Below are 7643 nucleotides of genomic sequence, written 5' to 3'. Positions count from 1 at the left end.
AGAAAACTAGATAAACAAGGTTTCATTTTTAAAACAATTAAATTCAAAGATATTGCTTGTTTGCTTATATATTATTAAGATATTTTGTCTCACATTATAACCGATGCTGCAATTCTCGATATATTGTCTCAGTTGTCTCACAGGTGAGAAAAATCAAATTAGTTCCCATTTTTATTTTGAAACCAGAGGCAGTGAGTTTAAATGACTTGTTAGAGAGCAAATGCCAAGCCTTTTAAAATAAAAGTAATGCTTTTTTCTACACAACAGTCTTTCTATGTACTTAAATAAGACTCATATTTTGTACCTTAAAGTTAATAAAATTTAAGTATTTTAATTAAAACTGAATTATAAAGGAAGAATGACTAGATGAAGCTTAGATTCTTCCTTTCTCAGTTAAAAGTAATCAACAACTACCATGAGTAAGCCACTGTATTCATGGATGCTGAAGGCATAGAAAAGTCAATTTTGAAGGGGATTATGGTCAGTTTTAGCAGTGAATAGTGAGTACCACATTCAACAGAATGTGGTAGATTGCAGTATTACAATGGTTACAATGACTACAATTTCCTCCAACACCTGTATGGATAATACCCTTGATCTTGCAACTCCTCAAAGCTAATGGTGAAGCTTATGTATTTTTCTACTCTCTAAATCTGGACTTGGCCATGTGACTTGCTTTGTCTAAGAAATCATTAGAAAAAATAGCAAAGTAGAACTTGAAAGTGCTCCTACGTTGGGATTTGCTCTCTCTTTGAACTGTAACCACGACCATTGAAATGAGCCCAAGATAGCTTGCTGGGTAATGAAAGACACATAGGCAAGTCACTGTTGTGGTCCAAGGTGACATCATGCCAACTTCTCACCTGTGAAAGAGAACATGCTAGACTAACAAGCCCAATCATTCTCTGGCCAGAAAGATGGCATGACTTAGCCCAGACCAAAAGAATTGCCCAGAGGATACACAGAATCAGGAGATAATAAAGATTATTTTGTCTTAAGCCATTACGTTTTGGAGGTATTAGTAGCAGAAAAAGATAACTAATGTACTTACATAAGTAGTAAGCTTTAAAGTACATAAGCTCGCAAGCAAACTACTATAACCAAGTTGGAGATCAAAATGAGTCTGTCACATGGTCACATTGCCTCTCGTTTAAGTGATCTGTGAGAGAAATATAAGTTTGTTGGGCGAATTTCTATAATAGGCTGAAGGTAATAACTGAAGAATAGACACTATATAAATTCATACATATTATATTGCTCTTAAGCTATAATCTTCACCATCGTCATCATCACACCACTTACTTTGAGACATGTATAGAGTGTTTTACCTGTCTCATGTCCTCATCAAGGGGAAAGATAGTAATACCCACCACCTAGAATTATTATAAGGAGGAAATTTGACTCAAGGAGTTGGTTACTTGTCCAGAATCCCATAGCTGATAATTATGAAAGTTAAGATTTGAACCCAGGCCTTAATAACATCATAGGTCGTGTTCTCAGTCACTACTCTCACAATCTTGTTTCAATTGATCTGTCTCCTTAAACTGAATTTTGTCATATTTTTCCATCTACCAATTCATTCATCCACTTAGGCATGAATGGATGCGTTCAACAAAGTTCAAGTGCATAATATGTTCTAGATATTATTAATGAAAATTTAACAAGATAGATACTATACTAGCTCCTGTAAAGCATATTTAACTTACCCACTCTTAGCCCTCCACATCCTACCTCTTTCACACTACCTATCCTGAAATAATTTTCTTTCTCTGTTTTTTTTAAACACATTCACAAAGATTTTCTTTTAGAATCATAATAGACTTTTATAGCTTGTGGTAAGTCATGTTTCTCCAGAAACCAGAAACAATGATATGTGCCATATATATATATATATATATATATATATATATATAGAGAGAGAGAGAGAGAGAGAGAGAGAGAGAGAGAAGAAGAAGAAGAAGAAGAAGAAGAAGAAAAAGAAGAAGAAGAAGAAGAAGAGGAGGAGGAGGAGAGAGAGATTATAAGAAATTGACCTATGTATGGAGGCTGAGAAGTCCCATGATCTGCCATCTGCAAACTGGAGGCCCAGGTATGCTGGTGTTGTACTTCTAGTTCAAACCTGAAGGCTTAATAGGAACCAGGGGGTCTAATGTTGTAAGTCCCAGTTTGAGTCCAAAGGCTCCAAAACCAGGAACACTGATATCTGAGGGCAAGAGAAGCTGGTTGTCCCAACTCAAACAGAGACAGCAAATTTTCCCTTCCTTCACATTTTTGTTCTATTCAGGCCCTCATTGGATTGGATGATGTCCACTTGCATTGGTGAGATGGATCTCTTTACTGTCTATGATTCAAATGCTAATCCTTTTCCAGAAACATCCTCACAGATGCACCCAGAAATAACGTTTTACCAGCTATCTGGCCATCTCTCAGCCCAGTCAAGTTAACACATAAAATAACCATCAAAGAGCTATGGAGGAGGGCTTCCCTGGTGGCACAGTGGTTGGGAGTCCACCTGCTGATGCAGGGGACACGGATTTATGCCCCGGTCCAGGGGGATCCCACATGCCACGGAGCAGCTGGGCCCATAAGCCATGGCCGCTGGGCCTGTGTGTCCGGAGCCTGTGCTCTGCAATGGGAGAGGCCACAACAGTGAGATGCCTGCGTACAGAAAAAAAAAAAAAAAAAAAAAAAAAAAAAAAAAAAAAAGAGCTATGGAGGATCTTTAGGGACAGATTAGGTTAGGAAACAGAACTCTAGAGAGTTTATAATTTCACCAAAATGAATCACATGTGTGTGTGTCCACCCATGTGCATTTGTGGTATCCACATACACAAACATCAGGGAACATTTTCTGAGAAAATTAAAAAGGGAAAAATTTTAATCTCACTTAGCAGAGTGAGAGCACACACAGCAGCCATTATTTTCAAAAATGGAATCGGATCTATGGATACTGAGCCATCCTCTGTTCCAGATGTCATTGGAGCTATTTTACATAAATTATTTCCTTGAACTCTCACAGCCACTTGTAAGGTAAAGAGTGGAAAAAGAATGGCAGCATGGGTACAGAGCTCCTACTCCAAATCCTGAGCTCTCTACACTGCCTTCTAACTTATTAAACACATCTAGAATGGATAAACAATGTCCTACTGGATAGCACGGGGAACTATATCTAATCTCCTGGAATAAACCATAATGGAAAAAAATATAAAAAGAACATATATATATATATATATATATATATGTTTGTGTGTGTGTGTGTGTGTGTGTGTGTGTAACTGAGTCACTTTGCTGTACAGCAGAGACTGACACAACGTTGTAAATCAACTCTACTTCAATTGGAAAAATAATAAAGTAAAGGTATTATTTTGGCTGGAAAAAAAACCCATCTAGGCAGGTTACCTTTAAAATCATGTCAAGGCATTCCCACAAATGTATCTCTGACTCTGACAAAAAGTGGATGCACACAGTAAGCCAAAGATGAGCATTCAATACTGGCTAATGTTTCATGAAGGAAGACTAACTAGTGTATTAACAGTTTAGCACCCTCTTTAGGATATAATATAAAATTCATACATTCCTTTTTATTTAAATCATAGAATCCAGTTTTATAAAATAGTGCTAATGCAAGAACATTTCATAAAACCTTAACATTTTATACTCTGTATGTTCTGTCAGTGGCTAAGAGCACTGACACTCTCAAACACCAGCATCCATACTTGAGATAAAATATTTTATTTAGTGCTTGCTTCGGCAGCACATATACTAAAATTGGAATGATAGAAGATTAGCATGGCCCCTGCGCAAGGATGACACGCAAATTTGTGAAGTGTTCCATATTTGAACAGTCACTATAGAGAAGAGTATGGATGGTCCTTAAAAAACTAAAAATAGAACTACCATATGACCCAGCAATCCAACTACTGGGCAATATATACCCTGAGAAAACCATAATTCAAAAAAGTCATGTACCACAATGTTCATTGCAGCTCTATTTACAATAGCCAGGACATGGAAGCAACCTAAGTGTCCATCGACAGATGAATGGATAAAGAAGATGTGGCACATGTATACAATGGAATATTACTCAGCCATAAAAAGAAACAAAATTGAGTTATTTGCAGTGAGGTGGATGGACCTAGAGTCTGTCATACGGAGTGAAGTAAGTCAGAAAGAGAAAAACAAATGCCATATGCTAACACATATATATGGAAGCTAAAAAAAAATGGTTCTGAAGAACTTAGGGGCAGGACAGGAATAAAGGCACAGACATAGAGAATGGACTTGAGGACACAGGGTTGGGGGGAAGGGTAAGCTGTGACAAAGTGAGAGAGTGGCATGGACATATATACACTACCAATTGGAAAATAGATAGCTAGTGGGAAGCAGCTGCTTAGCACAGGAAGATCAGCTTGGTGCTTTGTGACCACCTAGAGGGATGGGATAGGGAGGGTGGGAGGGAGACGCAAGAGGGGGGAGATATGGGGATATATGTATATGTATATGTATAGCTGATTTACTTTGTTATACAGCAGAAACTAACACACCATTGTAAAGCAATTATACTCCAGTAAAGATGTTAAAAAATTAAATTAAATTAAAACATAGATAAACAACAAGGACTTATTCTACAGCACGAGGAATTCTACCCAATATTTTGTAATAACCTGTAAGGGAAAACAATCTGAAAAACAACATATATATATATAACTGAATCACTTTGCTGTATCTGAAACTAACACAATAGTATTAATCAACTATACTTCAGTTTAAAAAAATATTTGTGGGAAAAAAAGATTTTATTTAAACCAACAAATTATCATTTTTTACAACAAAAGTGTAACATAAGTGATTTGTGAATTGCAAATTGATCTTCCTTGCTTCGAGCCATAACTAGTTTTAGAGCTTTTGCTAGAACAGGCCACATATAAATTAAATAATGCCCAGGTCTTGATGACATAATTGATTCTTCTGACACAAGCTGTTTTATTTTCTATCCACCTGTTAAGTGTTTTGTTGTAGTAAACCAAGGATAATGAATCAAACATGACACAAACTCCAGCTCCTATGCGTAGACTGGGGCAAACCTTGGATAATATGTTTCATTTAAAGCATTGACAAGCAAAGATTTCTAAGGTCTGTAAATCACTCCAGTGGTTGCTAATTGGGACTACAAACATTTCACAGGACAGGTTATAAGAATTGTTTTTCCCACTTAAGGCTTCTCAAGAGCATATGAGAAAATGCCTCAGTATATTCAGCAGGTGTTCTGAAGACTCCATGAAACAGCTACTAGTATGGAACCTTCCAGGTAGGTAGAACTTTGACCAGCATCTTCTGAAATGCTTTTCTCAGGCCTGGTGCATAAGGATGTGTTGCGTGTGTGTGTGTGTAAGAAACAAACAGACATTAAGTGCATATACTGCCAAGTTTGTGGAAGCTATGTTAATCCCTTGAATGTGGACATGGCTGCCAATTTATTAAGCAATGCTTGGTCTTCTTACTCTTATGTTTTTGCAGTTTGAACTTTGTTTCCCCACATTACAAGCAGTATTTTAAAAACAAGAATGCAAGAATGCTTTTAAGCTTTGACCCCACTGCGCATCCTCTCTGAGTCTACATACAATCAGAAAGTCGAAAGCATTGTTTTTTTGATTAAAAAAAATTACCCTCTATTAACTTTCCTGTCAAAGGGAGACATTTAACTCAGAGTACACAGAAAGGCAGTATTAGCTATTAGTAGATTATCAACTCTGATCCTGCGATGGTAAACAAATTATTTTGTTCATGCCTCTAATGAGTAGACAAAACAAAATATTTCTGTTTCATCTGTGCTTCTAACGTGACTCCATGTGTGCAATTTGATGTGATCTCATTGCATTGTGGTGAATGTTACCATCTGAAACAGAACTCCAGGAAAGGAATGGCACTTCGAAAGACAAATACATATGTTGCTTCATTGTGTATTTTTGCCCATATGAAGTGATTAATAATAATATCCTTCCATCACTCACATTCTACAGTTTACATCCTGCATCCAAGAATGAAAAAAAAAGTAAAGAATTAAGGAAAAAAATACATAATGGCAGCTTATCATATAAGTAGTTTCTCAACCTTGAGTCCAGTTTGGAATATCCAAGTTGGTCCTGCACTACTAGTTAAAAATTATATTTATTTAAATTGACATTAAAAAATATATATTTATCTAAAATGTATATTTATTCATTTAAAAATAACTATATTTTGCATTAATAAATTGAATCGATTTTTGCACCAATATATGTGACAAAATACCGAACACCTAACAAAAAATGTAATAAAGACAATGCTAGCAGTTTCATCCAAAAAACAATTTAAAAATTAAAGATGAGCCATGAAATGCAAGTAACATACATTAAGCTAAGTTTCATTTTAATAATGATTTTGCATGCAAAGTATAATTGCTATAATAATCCATCAAATAAATATCATTAACCATATTTTAACAAATGAGGTAACTATGATCCAGAGAAGTAAAATGACTTGTCAAAGATCGTGTGTGGAAGGGCCAGCACACAAACCTGGGTTAATTTGACAAGAAGTCCCAGACTCTGATTTTGTGAGACTACTGGAATGCCCCGATGAATTTCCTGGCTTAAACTGATTGAATCTGCCATATATTTGCCACGTCTCATCATAACCCTATCTTATTCCTTGTCCCCAAGACATTAAACAATAAGAATTAGTTTTTATCTGAAATATGGTTAGATTTTCCATAATCTAGATTTTGCCTAGAATTTTAGAAGTATATGTATTTCAGATATGGAAATACCCTGTCAGATGATAGACTGGAGAATGCACTTTGGAAGATAGAAGTAAAAATTTTTCTAGAAGAGAAAATGGGTAAGTTGGCTGGAGTCAGGAAGCCAGAGAAGCTGCTTTAGAGGAAGAGGTCCAGGTAAAAGGGAGAATTCAGGGCGTGGCAGCAGGTGAAGAATCTGAGAGTCAGTAAAGGGTTGTGTTATCTTCCTGTGGAAGTAATTTGTCTAGATTGTTCCCAGCCCTAGAGATTAAATTCTCTCTGATAAAACCTGAGAGTGATGTTGGTTTTCAACCTAAACCTGTTCTAGGAATCTTCTCTACAGGTACCTATAGAGAGCAAATAGCAACTAAATTTCTGAAGCTCTTCCAAGCTGATAATAAATCCTTAAATAAGGAGAGCAAATATAATAAAGGATTTAAATGCTCTACATTTTAATAATGTTCTTTACTTCAGACTTGTAAGTTTTGTAGGTATTTTAAAAGCCAGTCATTCAATAATTTATTCAAACATTCCTTAGGAATCAAAGCAAGAAAAACAATCAGAAAAGTAGTGCTTCTATACTGCCTGGGGTGAAATCATATTTTAAATGTACATTCCTCTTACAAACTTTATTACAAATACACTTAAAGACTTCATTTTTGTAAATCCAATGCTGTATTATAGGAAGTTAGTATTTAAACCCTTCTGCACAGGATTTACCAGGTCATGTGGGATGAGGTGAAGGATGTTTTATATCCCTGAAATCATCCATAGTAATGTACATAATTACATATCTAAGAAAATGTCCATAATAATTTATTTTAAAGGGAAAATACATTTTGTTTCTCTATTAAAATACAACATA

General features: G+C 35.7%; 1 non-coding gene across 1 annotated transcript; it reads left to right on the top strand.

The window, feature by feature from the left end:
- Positions 1 to 3738: 3738 nt before the first annotated feature.
- Positions 3739 to 3841, top strand: LOC132489508 (U6 spliceosomal RNA). The gene has a single exon (XR_009531918.1). It is a non-coding gene; the product is annotated as a U6 spliceosomal RNA (small nuclear RNA).
- The last annotated feature ends 3802 nt before the right edge of the window (positions 3842 to 7643 follow it).

Source organism: Mesoplodon densirostris, chromosome 4, assembly GCF_025265405.1.
Source record: "Mesoplodon densirostris isolate mMesDen1 chromosome 4, mMesDen1 primary haplotype, whole genome shotgun sequence".
Lineage (NCBI taxonomy): Eukaryota > Metazoa > Chordata > Mammalia > Artiodactyla > Ziphiidae > Mesoplodon > Mesoplodon densirostris.
The sequence above is the reverse complement of the archived record's forward strand: the minus strand, read 5'-3'. Positions and strand labels throughout refer to the sequence as shown.